At 45.6% G+C, this 24,263-nt stretch overlaps 1 protein-coding gene and 1 long non-coding RNA gene across 2 annotated transcripts in view; one reads left to right on the top strand and one right to left on the bottom strand.

Annotated features, from left to right (window-relative positions):
- Nucleotides 1-24,263, bottom strand: part of LOC135390142 (ADP-ribosylation factor-like protein 13B) — a 288,978-nt gene that overhangs the window by 62,677 nt on the left and 202,038 nt on the right. The window lies entirely within an intron of this gene.
- On the top strand, nt 13,708-15,690 carry LOC135390140 (uncharacterized). The gene is made up of 2 exons (XR_010421728.1): nt 13,708-13,798; nt 15,551-15,690. It is a non-coding gene; the product is annotated as an uncharacterized LOC135390140 (long non-coding RNA).

Raw genomic sequence — 24,263 nt, 5'->3', positions numbered from 1 at the left:
ACGCAGGAGAGTTGTGTTCAAGTACCGCTAGGGGAACTATCGATGCAGAAAACGAAACGATGTCCCACATGGATGCTCATCGGTAGCACCCCTAGCGGCGCTGCAGATAACTCTCCTGAGACCGCCATGCACTACCATGCACTGTTATGATCGCCCTATTCTAATGCATGGAAGCCGATGTTTTCGCGCTCTGATAATTTTTTTACTCTGAGTATGGCTACCAGGATTTTTTGTAGCTTTCGCACGCATAAATACGCCATCGTACGCCACCGCAAGTTCCTGGGGTAAGTAGACAAGGAGTTACATGTAAAAATGCGGGTCACGTTTTTCTGCACACACCCTGTATTTCTGTTGGTGGTGGCATAGCATAGTATTATGGTTTTCCTGGGTTTTCTTCAGACGCTGTCAGACATATGTCGACACAATTCCCTTAGAAGTCGACCCAGGACGCACATTCCCCCCCAGAGCGTTAGTAGTGACGTTGCCCACCTCTGTGAGGCCGACAACGGCGAGCTCTTTCAGCACTACTACCCCCCAAAACCTAGAATGGGATGGTATGCAGAGCGAAGGATGAAATCGGGTCGGAACGACGGGCCCACCGACAGGTTGCTACAACGGGCTGCTTGCGCTGCCGCTTCCAGCGCCCTCTCCGTCACGTGATACGGTACGTGAATAGCATCTCAGTGCGCTACAGAGTACAGCACACGAGAAAAATCGAAGAAATCTGCCCTAAATAGAAACTAAATGAAACCGAAGTCTGCCCGTGCTGACTCCGGACGCGCATGCACTCGCAAAGGAGCTAGCTTTATCATGTTTCCTTCAATAAGTATGCGGCGAACATAAACAAAACCGGTAACATGCGAACATCATTTGCACTATACTGTTGAAGCGCACAAATAGAAACTTCTCGGCTTTGCATACCTAAGAAACGATGCTGCGTATCAAGTCACCCATGTCAGTACCCATGTGCACTGTGATGGGCTGTCTGCATTTTGCAGCTGATGCAAGGGTGTGTACATCAAATAAAAAGTCGTGAAGCATATTGCCCTGTTTCAAACACAATTTTGGTGGAGCATCTTCGCAGGCGCCGAGGCCAACACGAGCTGCCAAACTACTGAACAACGCAATATATGTCATGCAGTACAACGTCTCAGAGCGTACCAAAAGGAGATGGTTCGTGTAAAGCTGTCACAAAACGGCGCGATTGGTACGGATTTTCCCGGGGGATTGAGTGTGATGAAGAAGAATGACAAGCATTATGTCCCGACCTCACGTTCACAGAGATATGAAGGTGCGTGCAGAAACACGGGTTATCGAACTGCTTCGGAATATTGGTTGGTTGGTTAGTGGTTGGTAAAATAACAAAGGGAGGTTCAGTTCCCCTAGAAGTCGGCCCAGGACGCACATTTCCCCAGGGCGTCAGTCGTGACGTTGCCCACATACGTGAGGCCGACAACGGCAAGCCCTTTCAACATCACCACCACCACCACCAACAACAAAGGGAGGTTGAATTCGCGCAAGCAAATTCTGCTACCCCCCCCCCTCAAAAAAAAAAAAAGGAAACGGTACGATTGCACCACAGAGGATGCGAGCGCACCGCAAAAGTTCACCGGGGCGAGCGTCTCGACCGCGACCACGCAGGACCGAGCGCGCCGTTCACATCAAGGACCATAGTAATGTCCACGCACCGTCTAGTATAGGGCTTCTAGTCCAGATTTCCCAATGAAATTGACAAGAGCATTGAAGGCCGCGTCCCTGTGCTTAGCGTCCCATACGCCTAAGACTTTCTCTATGCTGAAGTCCCTGCTGTCGAGATGGCCAAGGGTCTGCCTCAAGGTGCCTCTTTGTGCAGCATGTTTTGGACAATGCATGATGATATGTTCAGTGTTTTCCACTGTCCCGCACAATAAACAGTTGGGCGAGTCCACCTTGCCCACTTTATGAAGAAACTGGCGACCATAGGGCACATTCAGGCGTAGACGATGCAGGAGAGTTTCTATGTGTCTGGGCGTTTTTGAAGGTATTGTAAAATTTAGTTCCGGGTCTAGCGTGCGCAGCAGTGACGGACCACTGTCGGCTTGGTGCCATTTTGTCCTGCGGATGTCATCAGTCATAGATTTTAGTAGAGATTTGATGTCCTGCTTAGAAAACGTGACTAGATGTTCTGTCGATGACAGGTGTGCGATGTTCGCCATTTCGTCCGCCTTCTCGTTACCACTTATCCCAATATGGCCAGGTATCCACTGAAGAATAACGTCGTGACCGATGTCTGTGCACTTGCGATACCCTAACAGGAGGTCTCGTACTGTTGACGCCGTAGGGCCTTTTTCCAAGAACGATGAGATAGCTTCAAGGCCGGCTTTGGAGTCGCAGTACACTATCCATTGCGCAGGCAGCTCGAGCTTGGCAAGGTAAGTCATGGCTAGCTGTACGGCTACCAGCTCCGCTGTCGTCGATGAGGTCCTGTGAGACAATCGTGCTATGCCTTCCCTCTTGTGCGCTGGTGTTACAAATGCAGAGGCAGACCCGGATAGAGTCGTGGACCCGTCGGGGAAGATGGCTACACGACCTTTGTGCCTTTCTATCAATTCGAGGCAGTGCTGTCTCATGGCCAAAAGCGGGAGGCTTGACTTTCTCTGGTTGATCCCGGGCACGGTGGTACAGATAGGAGGCGTCTGTAGCGTCCATGGAGGGTGTGGGTCCGCTTGTTGCGGCCGTGCTGTTGGCAATGTACGTCGATATGGAGAGAGTGCTTTTACGAAAGAAGAGTTTCGGCGAAGCAGCCTCCGCACCAGGGGATGGTGATCATGCTGAGTGCACAACCGAACCGCAGTGCCGAACCGTTTCACGCACCCTTAGTGCCTCGAATGGAGGTTCTTTGGCCTCTGCTACGGTCAGTGTGTTAGAGGTGGCACTGGGTACCCCAAGGCAGACCTTCAAACTCCTTGCTAAGACGCCTTGCAGCGTGTTCTCCGACGTAGCGCAAATGTTGTTCAGAACTGGAAGGTGATACTCTGCCATTTGCTGGATGAGGGCTCTGTGCACAGTGAGTAGTGACGACGTTGACATTCCCCACCGGGGCCCCGTGAGATGCCGTAGTATGTTAATCCGAGCGTCGGCTCTGCCCTTCAGATACTTGGTATGGGCGCCCCATGTTAGTTGTGCGTCGATTATAACTCCCAGAAAGCGATGATGTGAAACCCGTTGGACTGGCTGTGTCGAGAGCTGCAATTGGAAGTTGTTCATCTTTTTCCGTGTGAAGGGTAAGAAGACCGTCTTTTCGGGAGATATGTCCATTCCCCTCTGTGTCAAGAATGCTAGCGTACAGCCGAAGGCATCTTGAAGCCGCCGTTGCAGCGCTGGTAACTGTACGCCCGATGTCCATAGGCAGATGTCATCGGCATACATACCGATGTGTATATTTTTGTGCAGGTGCTGTGGAAGGTCCACCATAACCACATTGAAAAGTTTGAATATTGTTTTAGCATAATCAGGAGAGCTGCTTGAAGCTTACACTCTTAACTCGATACCCTTTAGTAAAGGGTAAAAAACCGCAATATTTTACCCTCTATTTCAGAAGCTACCAGGTACCCTCTGAGCAGTACCTTTTATAAAAGTTACAAGGAATGTTACAAGGAAACCCACTAATTAGAGGTTACGGCCTTCAATCCAACACCTGCCCGTAAAGGTTACGCCAACGTGGGGCTTCTTATACTGAGTAGCGTTCATTTGGCAGGTGGGTTATGTGAATTTTTGCTAATTAATCGATCCGTAGTTACAAACACATGCGTCAGGAAATGTCGGAAATGTTTGTAACTACGGATGGGTTAATTTGCGAAAATTAACATAACCCACCTGTCAAATGAGCGCTGGTGTGATGCGAATAAAAACAAACACCCTGTGCGTGGGATATATGGACGGACATTTACAGAACACACCAAGGTACCAAAATGAACCAGCAGAAAAGGAGATCTTGAACATAGGTATATTACAAAAACAGAAGTCTGTCGGGAGGTGACACATTGTGCACAAGTGCGATTCTGATGTGAGGAGAAACCATGGTCGCTTTACCATGTATGTGGAAAAAAGAACTATCTTCTAAGTGAGAAGCAATGCATAAAACTGTGAGGAAGCCAGCGAGTCAGAACAACTGACCTATGCTTGCTAAGCGGAACAGACCCAACGAAATGGAGAATTGCAGCAGAAAAAAATTTATTCCACATTCGTGTTGCAGAGGCGAGCGCAAATGGCAATACAGTATTACATAAAACGCACACAACCTTGAGGAATATGAGTGTACAGTAACGCAGGAGACACTACATTACTGCGTTATCAGCGTTGGAGGCGCTCTGGGACGAGTTTGTGAGGTACTGCATTGCGCTGGTGACAGTATGTGAGCCTGCATGTGGGATCCTGGGAACAAAAGTTTGGGCAATGAGAGTAACATTTACGGAACCATTCAAATCCGTACAAAGCACAAGGTACAAAGCAGCATAAATGCGGGAAGGCGTTCACTCCGCGATTCAGTCTTAGAATATCGTAAGAATACAACAAGTAGGAAGCTGCGAATTATATATCTCGATGCATATATCCGCAGCTCGCAAAATGCACGCCGGTGTATTGACTTGGCGACCAAGTAAGAGCAGAAAAGTAGCAAGCGTAAGTGGCGTTCATATGCAGGACCGCAAAACGCTTGCCATAATCACAACAAACATGCGCTAAGAGCTCTTGCTATCAAAATAACGCACGTACCTAGCACAAAATGTACACTTACCCAGTGTATGAAGTGTGTGAATTAGGGCTGCGGTGGTGACGTTCGTTTTCGGTTATATATTCTTTGCAATCTTCGCACTCACTACACTTTCCCCTGAGAACACCGAAAATATCCTTGTTTGCTAGCGACATCTAGCTTTTCCGTTGTTCCTGACGATACTATGATAGACGCGAGGAAAACCACTGATTACACTTGTTAACGGACGGACGACGAGCGTTAAGCGTTTCAAGGAAACCGTTCTCAGTGTGGATAGACCTAGACCAGGCTCGGCTACGCAGCGAAATCCGAAATCTTGGTGGTTGCGGCATTGACAATGGTTTTCCACCCTTTAGAAGGAAACATACTATCACTATTCCAGACTGCGACCTTATAATCTGTGTTCATACAGCACTGATAACATGTAGTCGACGTATAGATGACGCTGAAACAGATAAAAAATAACAGCGTAGATTCGCAACTGTCGTCTCGAATGGGAGGCTGAAACGCGGCATTATGCTGAAAAACAGAAGGAAAACAAACGATAAGAAACTAACAAAGAAATTATCGTTGGAGATTTCGCTTAGAAGTTACAGTGTCGGAGTAGAGGGTACATTTATAAGTTACAACAAGCTGTTTTTGTTTTTTCCGAGATGTAACTTCTATCCGTGTTGTAAAGACATGACTTTGGTCGCTTTTAACCTCTAAATATACGTTACAGTGGTGTAACCTATAAGAAATCTCGAAATCTACGTCTATATAGAAGTTACATGTTTCTAAAAGTTACAATAAAAGGTACGGGTTTAAGAGTGTAGAGCTGCAGGTGCCCACAAGGGAGACCGCATAGCTGCAGAAATCATCCAGTTATACGAAGAAGAAGAGGGAACTCCTTGGTAGAGAGCTTCTTTACGACCGCGGCGACGGTCGCTATTGACCGCTGCGTGTGACGTTTAATCACAACGCAACGCAATAATCTGCTTTATAGGCCTTTATAGTTAACCTGCAATAGCTAGCTTCTGCCCGGTGTTATCAACACCGATTAATTTTCAACGAAGATAAAAGTTGCCTTAAACGTGATTTAAAGGTGAGATCTTTTTATCCGTGTCAGTTGGTGATGTAACATGAACTCCTCAACATTAACCAGCCTGTGGGAGAGTGGTGATTGGGAGAGTGGTGAGTGGTGATTTAAAGTCGAGGAACCTTTGAAGGGTTATGCTGCGCTTGCGAAACAAGGTTTATGAAGACCGAAAAATGATCTGACATCGCGCCTCTAAGTACTTTCCAGTGAGTGGTTGCAATTAACATGTTAGCTGCATGATGAGTAATTTCAATCTTAGTTGAACTATAAGTCGTTGAAACTGGTGGCACACATTATGCACCCCCAACACCCCGCCCCCGACACCTCCCCCCAGATGTTTGGCGGCACCCGCGAACATTTTTCCTGTGTACAACTATTACAGTGTAACCCCCACCCAACGAGCTTGCGGTTCGGGATAAACTACCGGCCACGACATGACAGTAGATCAGTGGTGTACCCGTTACTAAATGTATAGCGTTACCAATACTGGTTTCTTGGGTAAAAAGTAGCGAAATACCGATATCGATAGTTCAGTTTTTAATGTAATTGCGTACAATTTCCGTTACTCCAACAGAAGTAACTCGGTACTTCATACCCGATACTTTTGCTCAAATTACGAAGAAGTTCTGTGAAACCTGCAAAATCTAAATCTCGCTTACGTGGGTAAGAAAAATAATAACGAAAGAATGAAGCACGAAGTCAGAGTAACTATTTAATACATGAGCTTTCGCGCGGAGCCTGCCCTGAAGCAGAGGCTGCCCTGAAGAAGGGCAGGCTCTGCCCGAAAGCTCACGTATTAAATAGTTACTCTGACTTCGTGCTTCATTCTTTCGTTAATATTTTTCTTGACAACGTTTCAACAAGCTGGGCTGTGTATTATTTTACCCTCTTGATCTTACGTGGGTACTCAGTTTGCGCAACAGCAAATTGGGAGAAGACAGTTTTGCACCAAAAAAACTGAATGTTTATTACGCGGCTTAGGCCCGGTTTCATCAGCACTTGTTAACTCGGAACCAGGGGTCGAAACCGGAACTGAACCGTAACCAAAAACCGCAAAAAAACTTTATTTTTTTGTCAAACCGAACCCGAACCGAACCGTAAACACTTTTTCTCTCCCTTCGAACGAACCGGAACTGAACCGAAAAAATACGATGCGGTAACCGGTTCGGCAGACGGTAAAAACGCCTATTCCTTCCCACTCGACTGCCGCCCACCAGCTCCCTGCATCGCTCGGAATCTTGCCGAATTCATAGACCGGATATCACAAATTCACAAACCAAGAAGTGGTGAGTCCATGCACCTCCTACAGCCTCACCTCCAAAAGGTTTACGACATCCCTGTACATTTTTGTGAATCAAGGTGTAAAAGAAAAAAAGAAAATGAAAAGAAAGATGTGCTACACGACGGCTACACTTTGCATTGTTGCCTCGGCGGCTTCCTTTCACTCAGCGTCGCAGTGTGTAGACGACGTAAATTTTACCTTACCTACCTCTAACCTACCGTTTAATATCAATCTTTCAATTTCAATAGTTCACAGTGACATCCACAAGCATCGCGGACAACCAGCGACCACGGGAAACGCGTGTTGGCGTGTGGTCCAGAGCATGGTGCAAAGCGCCGATCTCTGGCAACAGCTAGACGCCGACAGCCGAACCAAGAGACGCGACCTCTCTTTTTTTCTTTAGAAATTGGCGATAGCTTTTTGCACCTGGGTTCAATGGTATGCTGTACGCTATTTCCCAGCACTTTTCGGTACAGTAAAGGATGATCTGCTGTGAAATGCATAGTTATTTGTAGCCATGAAGTGTAGAGGCGAGGATGTACAAGGAAGGAAGGAGGAGCAAGCGATCGTCGGAACCTGACACGTAGTACACTGATTAGCATAGCACACGTAAATCGGTTCGAACCAATTAATATCGGTTCAAACCGTTATTTTGGTTGCGTTGAACCCGAACCGATAACCTTGGACCGGAACTTGAACCGAACCCCAAAAAATAACGGTTTCGAGCCCTGCTCTGAACCGAGATCAATGATTGCTCAAACTTAAAGTTAAATCTCAACACTTTTTTACAAACGTTAGTTGGTGACGCAATGAATGTTTCAGTGACAATAAATCCCTTTAGTGGAGCGAGTTAAGCTTTAATTTCATGTTAAGGGACCGTTCATCTCGGTTCAAATTTTAATCCGCGTTGGTGAAGCCGGGCCTAGACACTTTCGTTGATTTTTCCCAGTAGCTGGCGCTCTAAGGCGCAGATATAGTTCGACGTAACTGTGCTGCGCGTCCGCGCGGTGCACTGTTGCGCTACACCGGGGGAATCACGCCCTCTACAGTCCAGCGGCTAGCGCAGAAAATAAAATATAAAAACAGAAATGTACAATAGGCAAAAACAAATAAAAATAAGCAGATTTGACATAATCATGACAGTCACTTGCTTATATCTGTTTTGAAGGACGTATACGAAGGATAAAAGAGGTCACAGGTCTTGGAAATCGAGTTCAGCAACACTTCGCACCGTATAATAGGATCAAATGAGCAGAATCTATCTACATAAAATGATGGTGAGTTGCGAAACGCAGCTGGAGGAGGACAAAAGCATAGACGTCTTAATCAGAAAGAATAGTCAACAACTGAATGTACACATTTGTACATGAATAAAGCGTCAGCAATATTACGTCATGAATTCAATGAGGTCAAAATGAAATGATTTAGCAAACCATTATAATCATACAACTTAAAGGCTACGGAATGTACCGTAAAAAGAAAGAATGAATGCTGTGAAGAGGTCTCTTCTGAATACCTTCAAGGCGATTGACATCAGTCACGCAAAGAGAGTTCCACACAACTGACGTATACTCCAGTGTAGGAAGAACACAAGATTTAGAAAGTGAAACAAAGGTAAGTGGAGGTTCAACCATTTTGTATGTATAGGATAAAAGACCGAGAACCCGCAGTGCTGAGCATGTAACTGCCGTGACATGTTCGCGGAAATGCAGTTATGTTTATGAATACATGTCTATTCGTACATGCAATGGTAGCCAACCTGTATTCGACATTCTCAGAAACTTCACGTTTCACGATGTTGTTACGGCGGTAAATGAATCTTTGTTTTAATGCTTTTGATGTCGCAGAATGTCTTTCGCAGCAATCGTTGAACGCCCCAGACAAACCACCTGGTAAGCAACCACAGAGAAGCTCTCGCGCGAGCGCTCGCGACTGTTGGCGCAGATGGGTTGCACAAATACAATGTTAAACTTTCCTGCCGGCGCGGTGCGAATCTGGGCTGCCGATAAAAAAACGCTTGGTTGGCTCGAAACAGAAATGAGCGTTCGTGAGCTACACAGAAATGTGCCTTCAGGCTTGGCGCGCTGGGCGAGACAGCGCAAAAGCACGCCTCAATGAGGCTCGTGCAGATGACGTCACGCGCAGCCTTTGAACGGCTTTGAGCCACGTGAGTCGCGAAAACATCGGGGATGCGTCACAGGCGTCATACTGCGGCTGGAATGAACCAACAGTGTGTGTTTTTACAATATATGCTCGTAATTGCATGCACACTGCAACAATTCACGGCATGCCCTCCTGCAGTAACTCCGGTGCGGCAATATGTTTTCCAGAGTCACGTGACCAAACGTGACGTCTTGTTTACGGCCGTGACCACGTGCTCCCCAACTATAGGGTTATCGATCCCGAGCCATATTTGCAGTCCCGGGATTTTAGGATTTTTTGCTGAAAATCACGGGATCCGGGATTTCGGGATTGTGAGAGTTCAGCTGGTGCTTCCAAGCGTAGTGCTTCGCGGTTCAGAATTATCTGATCCGCATCCGACCCGTGTCCGCAGGTGCAAATCCGCACCCGGTAGCAACCCGCGTTCTGTTACAACTTGAGACTCACATCCGCCCGCAGCACCCACATTTTTTCGAAAAGCTCACCCGCACCCGACCCCCTACCCGCGCAACGCGATGAACGTTGAGAGTATTCCCTGGTCCACGCCTGAGGATTAGATATGTCTGCGTACATGGTTTCTTGTACATCATCAGCGCAGAGGGCAAAAAGGGGCAAATGCGTGTTGGTTTGTGACTTGTGTGTGATCGACGTTTCACATCATATTTCGAGACACTGCAGTACAGACGCGTAAGAAATTGAGCAACTCGGTGTACTTTCTAATAGTGTTTTGGTAAAATGGGTCGACCGCACACGACCCGCTGCCCGCTGTGCCGTCAACAATGACGCCCGCACCCGACCAGTTACCCGCGCGACTCCGAAAACCTAGACCCACCAGCCACATCAACGTGCGGGTGCCCAACCTGCGGGCCGTGCAGGACTCTACGTCCAGGCCCATTTACCTCAAATGACTATATTGACGTGTTGTGCGCAGTTCATGTGCGCTTTGTCAATTCTATCTTTTCCTGAAGGAAAGCACTCAAAAATTCGCAACCACATTGGTATAATAGTGACGGCGAAATGGTTACTTTTTTTCTGCTATGATAATGCCATTCCTTTTTTTTTTTTTTGCATTTCATTGTGCACGTGAAAAGAAGGCGAATCCCGCTACACTTGAAGTAACAGGATATAATACTTTATAATTTCCTCAAACGGTGTAACTTTCCACTTGAATAAATAACAGCAACAAAAAAGGAAAAGAAAAAGAAGGAATGGAAAGAAACGAAACACTAAATGGTTTACAACACCGTTGGAGTTGGACGTACTAAAAATAATACGGAGAGGTTGAACTTGTCACCTGACAAGTTCTGCTACTCCGAGGAAAAAAAAAAAAAAAAAAGACTAGGCTAGGCTGTACGGCACAGTGTTCGCGGGCACATGACCGTCAGAGGATCGCGCCACACAGGAACCAGGGCGTCACGTACAGATGATCTAGTACTGAGCATCAAGAGAACAACTTGAGATGAAGCCTACGAGAGCCTTGAATGCGACGTCTCTCTGGTTGGCGTCCCACGTCCCCAAGACCTTCTCTATGGAGAAAGCTCTGTTGTCCAGACGAGTTAGTGCGGCCCGCAATGTCTCGCGTTGGGACTGATGTCTTCTGCACTCCATAAAAATATGTTCAGTATTTTCTTCCATCCCACGCACTGGGCAATCCGGGGAATCCGCCTTGCCCACCATATGCAGGAAATGCCGGCCATACGGGACGTTCAGGCGTGCACGATGTAGAAATGTTGCGATACTTCTGGCAGTCGAGGGAGGGATGCTGAATTTTAGTTCCGGGTCTATTCTTCTGGGAAGAGATGACCCACTATCACCTTGTAGCCATTTCCGTTTGCACATGTCGTCTGTCATGGACCTTAGTAGAAGTTTGATGTCCGACCCTGTATACATCACGACGTATTTGGTGGAAGCCAGGTGTGCAATTCCAGCTAGCTCGTCTGCAGTTCCGTTACCGCGGATGCCAATGTGCCCCGGAATCCATTGGATAATTGGAATAACGTCATGTCCCAGGTCCGTACATCTCTTGTATTCCGTTAGGATCTCCTTCACCGTTGAAGCTGTCCAACTGTTTCCCAAGAAAGCCAACTTGGCCTCCAGTCCAGCTTTTGAGTCGCTGTAGACAATCCAGTGCGCAGGTCGCGCGTGCGTGGCTCACGGCAAGGTGTATAGCTACCAGTTCCGCTGTCGTGGAAGAGGTCCTATGGGATAAACGCACTATGCCCTCCTTGGAGTGCTGCGGTACCACGTATGCCGCTGCAGATCCGGATTTCGTCGTGGAGCCATCAGTGAACATAACAATTCTTGGATGGTTGTTCTCCAACATGGACAGGCAGTATTGTTTCGGGGCCGAAGGCGGCAGATCGACAGGTTGGCTTGTCGACAGGCGACGCTAACAGCTCCGAGACAGTACGCTGTGATTGACAAATATGTTCCTAAAAAGACGAGAATAACCGCGTCCTCTTCCGCATTGTGCTGCTTACTAGCTTTATGGGGAGCGCGGTGTCGAGAGTGGTGGAGATTGAACAAATCAGCAACCGCAGTCGCCCCTCATACCTAGACTAAAACAGTAACCGTGAAATTCCATGGGCTTGTATAGGAATATTTGTAAATTAATTTAATGTTTTGTTTACTACTACAAATTCTCTGACTTCGAGGATGCCAATGGCGGTATTCAAGCTGTCTTGAGAATCTCGACCCCGTTTAACGAGCTGGATCGGGTTAAGCAGGGGTTCGATCCTGCTCGAAAGTGTCCGTGTAGCAGCGCCGGATCCGCAATGAGCTCGATGAGCATTGGCTCAATGCGGATCGAAAGTGTCCGTGTGACAGGGGTATAAAACACGTCCGCCCTCCAGAAAAAGATGTGGTGGTGGTGGTGTGTGTGTGGGGGGGGGGGGGTGCACGTTGGTCCCACCTGCTAGAAGCACTTCCCCCCCCCCCTCGCCCCCGAAAAAACTTCTGGGAACGCCGATAGGTCAAGGGAGGTGTCCCCCAGCTCGGAGCGAACTTATACAGCGAAATACTGCGAAATTATATAGCGAAATACTCGCTGCCGAACTGAAGGTCCGATTTAAAATACTGTATTTTAAATACAATTTGCAGTATTTTGGTACTCTACTCAATACTTTTTGTTTTGTGTATTTGTACTCTATTTGAAATACATTTTATGGTATTTTCTACTCAATACTCTAATTACATATTTTGGATCTCCCTCTCAAACTTTGTGTCTCCTCTTTCCATTATTTTGCTTGTTCAGTGGAAATTTCTTGAGTCCCTCGGACTTGACCCGGACATTGGCCCTTCATGGAGATCTCCATTTAGAGATCTTGCCCCGTGTGTACTAATCCTTGGCGAGTGAGGGTTCTATTATGTGTGCCCTGACGCGGTGACGCCGAATTCTGACCTCGCCGAGCAGGGACCTGCTAGAAGTTTGCTTTGTTCTGGGTCACATATACTTAGTGGAATTATGTGGTATCTCTTTGTCATCTTTTTGGGACTTGTGTTTAGGTGACTCCTATCACACAGCGGCGGCCTGCGTAGTGCGCGGGGTTTAGGTGATTCATGTCACATAGCGGCGACTTACCGCATTGACCAGTGACCGGTGACTTTTTGCGTTCAAGGATAAATAGTATCTTTATTGTATTTCAAATAGTTTTTCAAGTATTTTGTACTCTATCCTAATTACTTTTATTTTCATGTATTTATACTCTATCTTAATTACATTCTAACGTTAGTATTTATTATCTTATCTTAAATACATTTTTGAGTATCTTGTACATGTCTGCTTGCACGAAAACGAACGCAAATCGGTCCTCTCCTCAGCAGCAGTGTTCCTCACGAGAGGAAATTTTCGAAGCAAACCAAAAGTGGCTTGCACGAACGCGGTGAGGACGTTCCTGAAATGAGGAAAAAACAAACAAACTAGGAGCCCTTTCAAGCTAACCTCATCGATTTGATTGGCAAACAAAAATCACGAATCTCCGCCCCGGAAATTCCTCGTCTTGTCCAATCGGAGATGGCACCGAGTGAGCTTCCTGTATGCTGTCGTCTGCTCCGGTGCTGTAGCAGACGCCATGCAACGATCTGTAACATATTGTCTTCGAATAAATGCAAAGAGGTATCAAGTTGTATGTTCTTTCATGTTTTTAAGGATGTTGGGACGTCATATCTTAATCATAATAATAAATGATAAATCGCCGTTACTCTTTATTAGCAGACGATCGTCTTGTTAATGGCCCGCCATGGCGAAACCGAAGAAGCGAAGAGCCAACCTGCTTAGCGATAGGGAAAAACTTGGAATTTTCGCATGAAGCGAATCTAAGGAAACATGTGTCATTCGAGGAAAGCTTAGCTCTGTCGTCACGAGGCACAGGATAAAGGAAGCATGGAATCAAATCGCGGCAGTGTTAAACAGCCGTGACCCAGAGCGCGCGGGGACACTGTCACAGCTCAGAAAGCAATGGGGCAATTTAAAAACACGCCACGGTCCCATGTTCTCAGACAGAACACGTGCAGCGGAGGAACCAAACGGGTAAGCACTTTTTATTCACACTACAATGCAATGCAATTTAGCAATGTGTCGCTGCACACATGTCAAGGTTTGGGCACTCACATGTCCCTGGAAGCACCTGTGAACATTGGGGTATAACAATAATTTTAGTTCTGATTAGGTGCCCGCCTGAGGGTCAGGGGTATGACAAGTTGTTCACTCTTTAAGCAAAAGGACAATGAACGAAGCATGAAATGAAACGTTGAAGGCCTTGATGATGGTGGTGAGGTCCGCAGGTACTACGCAATTCACCTATTCAAATATTGCTACTGGTAATATTTGCAAAATGTACAACACTTAAAGAGAAGTTGTCAGAGTACGTACGTACTCTCGCGGAGCGTTGTAGCAAGAGTTGTACGTAACGCGTTACTAGTAATTGCGTCACTAGTAATCAATTACTTTTTCAGTAATTTTTAACGTAATCAATTAATTTTGTGAGCAAATAATTTTCCAAGTAATCTGATTACAATTTTCGGTAATCAATTACTGAGTAATCGATTACTTTTTTAAGCTTCTGTCAACAATGGCAACCATTTTCAGCAAGCCAATCTGTTCTTCTGTTCCACCACGAGTTTGACTGAAGCAATGACGCAGAAGTCGGCCGTCTCTAGTCCACACGTGTTCCATGCACGCCACAGTAATATGATAATCCCTCAAAACCGCGACCTACTGGAGCAACAGTAAAATAAGTGACTGTATTGATAAATTGTGCGGGCTGAACATAACAATAGTAACAAAACGAAGCGGATGTTTCGATGTTATTTTAAATGTGTATATAAATCTGTGTATGTGTTTTGTATGTTGCTTTCAAATGTATTTGTGAATTTCACTTATCATGTATGTTGGTGTCTCACTAGAATTTGCAACAAGAGCTGCATGTTTGCACACTGCAGGCTTGTTGGCTTTGCTATGGCCCACAATTTAAAAGTAAAGGGAAAAGTAATGCGTTACATTTTTTAATCGGTAACGTATTACATTTTTGATGAAGTAATTTGTAACGGTAAAGAATTAATTTTCGCGCAGTAGTAACAGTAATTGTAATCAATTACCTTTTTTGAGTAACGTGTACAACTCTGGTTGTAGCACATTTGAGCACATTCTTTAATATTTACTCTATGTACGCCTCATTAAAGCAGGCACATAAATAAAACATTGGCAAAAGTATGTTACAAAGTGTATGGAGTCTACAGCATACAAATGCAAAGGTACTGAAAAGAAACCTATCTCAATCGACACACAACTTCCACGAGGGATATTAAATACAATATGCTGATATTTTGGCACACATTCATGGACCTTGATTTGACCAAAATTTATCCACAGACAAACCACTGTGGCATGAGGCATGAACACAGTTGCCTCGTGTTATGAAAGTTTGAATTACCATAAATTCATTCAAACATGCGCTAAATTACACTAATGTTGTTGTGGATGAAGAAATTAAACACAGAAATACAAACACAGTACAAGCCTCATCACATGGCATTCGGAGTGTGTGGGTTCGTTTAGCATTGCTGGTGCCTTTGCTTCAACTGCCATCATCCATCATTCGATTAAGTGCGTTATGCCAAAATTTTGGCAAACATTAACGAACCCTCAGGTTGCCAAAATTTATTCACAGACGAACCACTGTGGCACCAGTCATGATCACGACTGCCTAGTGACGTAAAGGCAAGAAGGTAAAAAAAATCCCACAATATGAGTCCCACTGATTAATTTTTTTTTTTCCAATAGTGCACCAACCAGTCGAGCACTGGAGTCAAGCCTCGCGGAAGATGATTTCATTGGAGCTCCGCGGGAGCTCCGAACCGGACTTTCGACACCATTCCAGCACCTATGCATATGTAGCTGAATATATTATTGGGTGTGCTGTACATGTGATTTTGGTTACGTCTGTAGGGAGTACGCATTCGTCGTACATACAGCTCCACAACACCCCTTGTTGATACATGCTCAGTATTGTAGCGGTTGCGAGGTTGCAAGAATGGGGTCATCAGCCAACGTCGGCAAGGATAACCGCTGTCTCCAACGAAAAGTTCACAATGTATGCCTTGGTGCCTTGGTGGTCCTTCCCAATCATACTCAGGCGTACAATTCTTGAATCGTGGACGCTGGCAGGCCATCTTACCACATAGTCCAGTATTCTCCCTTCTGCATCCGAAATCAGCTGGACGTTGATGGAATGCACTCCTTTTCTGTTGCTATACACGTGTTCGTATGCAGAAGGAGCCTGGATGCGTACGCGGGTGCCGTCAACTGCGCCAATGACTCCGGGAGAGTGGGGCAAGTTCGTAGAACCTCCTTTGCACTGCAGGCACTTGCGATGTTTCCGGCCGCCACCAGATCAGTTTGTGGCTTATTTATACCTTCAGATCATTTTGCAACTCCTTGTAAGTAATGAAAACAACACTTATTCATTAACTATGTTATCAGTGTGTGTAATCCATGCACACAGCATATTCATATACGTGTACAATGCGCATCTTTATAGCAGCAACAAATTTTCATAAAAAGGGAAGTTGCCAAAGGACGCTTTTACTTTTGCCATTGGGTTACTCGACGGGGCTGCTAGAGACCGCATTTTTTTCTCATTAAGGAGACTAATTAACGGAGATATTTTCATAATTTTTTTAATTAGGGAGTACATTGCAGTTGTGATATTAAAGCCTGACCTACACGTGATCCGCTCGAACTACTAATGAAGCACAAAAGTAATCGCAGCGCCGCGTAACAGACCTAACTATTTCACCTCCGCCGTCTGCTGCAAACCGCAAGTGATCTGCAACAGCGACAATTTCATCGATATCCCCGCCCTCACTTAACGCCACAGAAGAACGTCGCACGTGATTCAGGCAAACACTTATCGTGGTATGTTTCACGATCTCTGTTTTGTATTTCTTTTTTTGCTTTTCTTGCTTATTGTGTTCGCTGTAGCTCGCCGTATCACTCCCCAGGCAGCAAACTGTACTGAAAGTAGAGTGCAATAGGGGGGACGGGTAGGTGGAAGGCCTTGAACGCACCCATGAAGCTAAAGAACACTGATAAGACACATACCGTCCACCCCTATTGCACTCGACTTTCAGTACATTGTGCTGCTTGGGTCCTTCCATCCTGCTGGACGCTGCCTTCACCGGTACGATAAGCGCTGACATGTAATGGTTATTTGCAAAGCTCCTTGCAAGCAAAAAAGAAAAACAAAACAAAGGTCGTGAAACATACCGCGATAAGGGTTTGCCTGAGTCGCGTATGACGTCTTTCTGTGACATTAAGTTGATGATGGTGATGATGATTCAAGTTTCTTTTTTTTTTTTTTTTTGCGCATCGACAACAAAGGTCATAATCGTCGAACCACGCGACACGCTGTTGATTCGTGCACGTTGGTGCAGTCCGCAGCAGTCACGAGGACGTTTTCAGTAGCCAAAAACTGTACGGAAAGGGCTACTTGCTAGCAGGTAGGGATATACTACGAAGAGTCCGTGGCTCGGTGGCAGTGGCGGCAAGATTCGTCACGTAGAATATCCCGGCCCTCGTGAACCGGAATCTCGTGTGCAGCTCGTCATCCCTCATGTAGTCGATACGGTTCTCTCAGTATCGGAAGACGTATTGACGCGACAGGGATATCCCAATCGCGAACAATCGCTGCTGTATAACGTTGCCCATGGCTGACACGGGAGTGAAAACTGCGCGAGCAGTGTCGCTTAGGTAGTTCATAGCTACCTCATTGTGTTCCTTAGTAGCGTTCCTCACAAGGCCACTCAAAATGCTTCGCGCAAGCCACTTGAGGATGAACTTCAGTAAGGAAAAACGTTAGGAACTCCCTTAATGGCTCATTCAGACATGCGTTTCTTGAGGCGGCGCCTCGCGCTCTGAGACCGCGAGGCAGCAGTCGCGCGGCGTTTCCAGACAGTTTTCGCGAACCGCTTCCTGCTGCATCTTCGCAGCGCTGCTCCACAAACGCTTTTTCATCCAGCCAATCGGAGAGCTCGGAGGGGTGGAAGCAGCTTCCTTTGGCGCCGGCGGGCCTCCCGATACCGCGCTGGGATATTTTTGCCTTTGTGTGTGTGTGTTTGGAGCTATACCGTGTGAGTGAGTAAATTATTTGTCACCAATACTTGTTGGTGGTCTGAGCTGTCAACTATGAGCTGGGAATTTGCGCAAACCACAGAATCGACGAAAATAAATACGACTTGTGTGTGACCGTGTGTTGGTCGTCGATAGGTGAACATGTGTCTCGATTCTTCTGCCGTTCCTTCTCTGCATCAGTGCTAGATTGTGCCACGTTTGTCGTTCCAACGATTGATGATTCCAGCAGAAATGCTTCGCAATAACGGTAAAATAGATAATATGCTTCACAATGTAAATTTGGAGGAAGAGAGCTGGGGGTGTCCGTAGCATCATCAACAACGAAGCGCGTTTGCAGGCTGGCGGCTCGGCTATGTGTGACAGGCCCCTCTCGGCTGCGCCGCGAGCGCTGAGGCGGCACCGCTTTTCGAAACGCATGTGTGAATGAGCCTTAACTACGTTCGTGCAAGGACCCACTTGTAGGAACGGAGTTAAGTTCCCGTGTTCAAGAAATTAGCATCAAGCCACCTGGAAGGGTCGTACCCTTCGACTACGGAGATCTTCACAGATGGCTCTACTGCGCCCTCTGGCTCAGCTAGTGCAGTATACAGAGATGACGTCTCAAGAGGTCTTACGTTATCTCATCTGGTATCCTCCACAACAGCTGAGCCTCATGGCATCATAAAAGCAAAAGGAACTATGAAATTTTTTTTTTTCGTTCACTTCCGCTTCACCTCCAGCAATGGGGTAGAGTATCGCCGCCGTCGATGAAACTCCCCACCCATCATCCTGAAATAAAGTTGTTGTTCTTTTTTTTTTTTTCGTTTTCATCAGAAGGAAAACATTATTCTGAGTCTAGAACCAAAATTTCATCGTGACGTGTCGTGGTCGCGCCAGGAGCATGGGCCGTAGGATCCTGCGTATGCGTTCATCGGGAACGGAAATCTTCATGACGACAGCTTCCGCGCGATGCTCGCAGTCGCATCCTGTGGTTTTCGCTGACATGCCGAGACGATGTTGGATGGTTGGCTGCCCTAATTCACATCAGTATTTGGAGGGCATCTAATGTCATATGCTTCCCAGTGACGAGACGGGCCTCAGTAAACCACCGATGTCTTAAGAGGGGATATCACCGAGGAGCCATCTCCGATTCACGACTTTGTCGCATGTAGATGGCGCCACACAAACATCCGGGTCTCATCAAGGTGAAAGCTCTAATCAATACCCCTGTTACGAGTTTCTCCTCCGCGGGATTGTGTAGTTCCATAAACACGTGTGACCTCCTTGACTATTGAGGTGCCGGGATCTCCCGTCATGTGTGGGCTGCCAAGGTCAACTGAGCTAAAGGAAAAAAGACAGGTCCGACCAAGGCGAATTCTTCTTCATTGTCTCTTTGTGGACTGCATCTCCTGACTTCTGGGACTGACGTTATCTTTGCTTTCCTAAGCTTTCCATGTCTGAGTTCTTCGACACCAGCACGCAAAGTCGAAGTGTTACGTTTCGTTCGCCGCGCTCATTTCTTTAAAATTATATTGACCTGCTGATGTTTCTTTGGCTGGGAGTTGCAAAACATTTCGCAGATAGAAGCTAGGCTTTCGTAAAGCCAAGTGCTGTGTATTCACAGAAAAAGTGTGGTGCATTGATTGATTGATTACATTACCATATAGAATTTCTCCAATCTGCAAAAAACACACGCAAGCGAACCTATGCTTGATTAACGATGAAAGAAGAAAGTCACTGAAAAGGTTAGCCAGCTGTAGGACTCGAACCCACATCTTAGTTCTTTCATGTCTATGCTTGATGTTTACGAGTCTCATACCATTTTTTATTTCTCCTTTATTGGAAACGGTCACAATCGGGCAGGGGGACACAAATAGGCGACAAAACACTTTTGTTTAGAACTTCTACTACAATGTCATACCTTCGTCCTATTCGATGTCTGACTTATGGGTGACGGAATAAATGGTCCTAGAATATGAACCCACAGAAGAAAAAGAAAAGGCCATGGCAGTAAAAGAGTCGCAGTCGGTAAAAATGTGAGCGATATCGTTGGGTGAGCTCTTGTCCGATGAGCGATTGTCGGCGCCCTGGTGAACTTCATTCCGATAGAAATTAATTCGCAGTGGCACTACATGCGAAACGAATTGTAAATAGCTGTATTCGAAACGAATATGCGAAATTTTTCTTCTTTTTTTTTGTTTGGTTTTTCAGCTGAAGAGGGGAGACCACTGGTTATTTTCATATCTTTGTCATTCACGAACAGCACAGCGGAATAGAACAGTGCGGAACAATCACGCATACCAGTAGGACACATATTGAAAAAAAAAAAAAAATACCCCAAGCTGGGAGCAACCTCTACATTTTCTGGGCACCTTTTTCATTGGTAGGGAAAGATCTGAAATGGGATAGCGATATGTGCGCGTAAGCTACCCGAAATCTGCGGGTGCTACGAAGATAATTTCGCCATGGTACAACGAAAAATATTGAATTAACAGCCATATAAAACCTTAGTTCAACGTTGTTTATAGTATGCATCTGCAGTTTTTTTCGATTTTCGGTTTCGGTGAATCTGCGTTTGAAGAAACGTTCATTCGACGAAATGGCGTTCGATGAAACGGTGCTCCATGAAATGTCCAGGAACGAGTTCATATCTCCATTCTTATAAAATACATTTCTATATTTTGTGTGTGTTCCGAGTAATCGATTACCCAGTAATTGGTTACTTTTCTGGCAGAGATTAACTTGTCTTTCTGATGTTCTGCACCAAGTCAAGCCCGTCAGCCTTAGTTGGGCCGTTCTTCTTTTTTAGTGACTCTAGTTCTACTATAGCAAGCGGAGGTCATTGTAATAACGTTCTGGAATCTCAGGGTCTCTCTCCCTAATCCCTTCCTACACCAGAGGTGTGGTACATGAAGCTTTTGGGGTTTAGTGAGTCATGGGGAAGTTCCACGCAATGTTCTCCCACAATCGGGTCAATGGCTTCTGGGGCCATAAATACAGTAGCCGTACAGATCTACCTCTTCTACGCGTTTGTGTTTTTTGCTGTTCTTCAGCTGTTCCGCTGTTGAACGGCTTCTTCTTTTCCTTTTCTTTCTTTCTTTTCTTCTTTTGTTTTCTTGAGGCACACAAGGACGGGTATAATTTGCGTGAATGTAGAGTAACGACCGGACTAACGCGTTACTTTTCTACTCGTTACTCAATCACATTTGGGGTCGAGTAATCGAGTAGTCGACTTTTCTTCTTTTTTTTTCTTGAGGCACATAAGAACGGGTATAATTTGCGTGAATGTAGAGTAACGACCGGAGTAACGCGTTACTTTTCTACTCGTTACTCGATCACATTTGGAGTCCAGTAATTGGTAACGGTAATCAATTAGCTTTTGCGTAGAAGTAACGGTAACGGTAATCAATTACTTTTGTCGAGTAACGGGCACAAGACTGCTTGAGGGGCCATTTTTTGTCGACCATTTTTTCCTACACCCGTACGCATGGTATCCACCACATGCGAAATCATTGTTCAGCACGAAAAGGACGTTAATCTTTAAATTTCCTTATCAACTTAGCTTATCTTGCTACAATTTACCTAGACGTTTCGTGTCCTCCGTTGCTTTCCATGCTGGAGCAGCGCTCACATTATTTTATGCCCTCTAGTCTAACGTGCGCAGCTTCGACATTATTGAAATGTTTCTCCCTGGTTTTCTTTTAAATAATCAATCAATCAATTATTGAAATGTGTTCGGTTTAGACGAAACATCGATGCGATTAGGAATTCGAGCGTCGAATTGCATGTTTGATTCGGAATTCAAACAGAATATACGACTACTCACTTCGGTTGACCTTTCCTTTTTTCCCTTTTCTTTAATTCATCTTCATATCCCCCCCCCCCCCGGTGTTTATTCACACTGTAGCAAAAAGCCGACGTCCAAAGTGAACAAGCCCACGCGCATCAATATTGGATGTCCCTCAGGGGACATTTTTTTGTGCACATTTCTTCCAGCTGATAATTTTTTCGGTGGCATTTTGATTTTTTGGGGGGCATTTTTTCCTAAACCCCTGCACCGGTGCAACTAATAACAAAAGCAGTGCCGATTTTCATACTCAGTGCAATTAAAAACTTGTATGCTTTCAAAGACAGCACCATATAAAAGTAGGATACATGGTCCTTTCACCGAAAAATTGGCGGCCACTGTGCACAGAAAACAAACAAGGGTGATCGACATAGCTGCAGACTTGCCTGCCGGAAAACTTGCATTGCCATACCGATCAGGTCGGAAAACCCTAGGCAGGGAACAGACTGGGAGATTGCGACACACATACTATCTCCAACAATCCCAAACAGCAGACGCTTTTGTCATTCCCTTACCTAATCTCGCAAAAAGAGCTGTTTCAAAGCCTTCATCAGAGGGAATGGAACCTTTCAGGAAAGGGAATCTAGGATAGGGTGTTGGATTTACGCTGCTGTGTGGCGGAGGGATTCTTTGTACCCCTTTAGCTCGCGATATGGCGCCACAGGGAGGCGCAAAATGCAGCGCGTTACCAACCTTCACATTTTATCATATATCGAGAGAACAGATAATCGGATGTGGATGATCCTCGTGTTAAAATGCTCTAGAAAGATCTTTCCTTTGCCGCTCCAGGAAACTTTCCGCATAGGTCTCTTAGTTTTTTTATCAGAGCGTGTCAAAGCTTGAGTATCCAATTTTGGTAATTTTTTGTACTTCAATAACTCGTTTAGAAAAATGTCTTGAGAAAAGCAATATTTTTTTCCTGAAGCGACAAAGCGCATTCCCGAATGCTATCCAACAAGACCAGTTTCGTGAAAATCGGTTCATTATTTACCGAAAGAGACTGCAAAGTTTGTCCCATAGAAAATACATGGGGCCGCCGGAGGTGGTATCCCCTCTTAAGGACGTCCTGAAATGATCCCGAAGTCCTCGTCCCTAAGAAATATCCCGCTGATGTAAATAAAGATGTCATTGGAAACGTCATTGCGTTGTCTAATCAGCATGTCTGGTCATGATATCACTGAGACTTCGAAATTGTGTCCCGATCGGGTATTGATTTAAAAGTACAATACAGGCATATTTTCGATGCTAATTATATTTTTTCGGCCTTATGACAACGTTCAACAGCATACAGCAAGATACTAAACAGCAAGGCAAAGTTTGTAGGCTCTTACATATCTCCTGCAATATCTCCATGTAGGGCAGAACACGCAAAACCACATGTCACATCTACTTCCCTGCCGGAACTAGAAGACATAATATCATTGGATTATTTCCACAATTCCAACAAGATCCAATGAGAAATCAGAAAGCCAATTCGTTCATTGTGTACACATCAAGCACAATATTCTCATTGACGGAATCATGTGTTTTGGAGGGAAGCTATCAACCAGAAAGAAAATATCCAAAAGAGATCGAATATGTTGCGTGGCCACCAATGCAAGAAATGAGAAGCCAACTGAAGACGAGAAAAGAAGCCAACGAGACAAATCATTTACAACTGCAGTAGTGTGAAGATATGCAACATAGCGTGGGAAGACGGTTGCACGTCCTCGCAGAGAACGAGTTCGAGGAGTCGATAAAATTGGAACAAATGATAATCTGTAATAAGCAATGTGTTGAAATTTATTCAATTTAAAAAAAATTGTTAGAAATTGTTACAAAAAATCAACCAGCGACAATACATCAGGGTATCTACCATTTTGTAATATTCAAATCCCCGGACTTTTCCATGCTTTTCCAGACTAGTTAAGTGATATCCTCTGCCTTTTTATTCTTTTTTTTAAGTAAACATATCCCACCTCTGCGCGAAACAAAAGGGAATAGAATAGAAATAGAAAGAAAAAAATGGAAACGTAGGTCGCACTGGTGCGACCAGCTGTTCCAGGACGCTCGACGTGTGGAAGCACTGAATGAATTAAAAGATTATGTCAGCACGTATGTCCTTGAGGTAGGTCATGAGTGCACACAGCGCAGGTTGCTGGTGCTGCCTCGGCCAGCTCCCCAGTACCTTCTCAACACTAAATGGTCGGTTGTCAAGTTTCGCGAGGGCGTTCTTTAGTATTCGCCGACTAGAGTCGAAGCGTCGGCAGGTGACCAGCACGTGCTCCGTGTTCTCCACAGTTTCGCAAGTTGAACAGTTCGGCGATTCAACGACACCTATCTTATGAAGGAATGCTGCTCCGAACGGGACGTTGAGTCGCAGCCGATGGATCACGGACCTAACGGTCTTGGCATCTTCGATAGGAGGCACTAGGTGCAGTTGGGGTCGATTCGCGCTAGGAACGAGTGATTCATGACGTCGCCTGTCCACATGATTTTAGAGAGGCGATCACGTAACGAGGCCAGCAAGTACTTCCCATCGAATTGCGTGAAGTAGAT

Source organism: Ornithodoros turicata, chromosome 3 (assembly GCF_037126465.1).
Source record: "Ornithodoros turicata isolate Travis chromosome 3, ASM3712646v1, whole genome shotgun sequence".
Taxonomy (NCBI): Eukaryota; Metazoa; Arthropoda; class Arachnida; order Ixodida; family Argasidae; genus Ornithodoros; species Ornithodoros turicata.
This window is presented reverse-complemented; position numbering and strand designations above follow the sequence as displayed.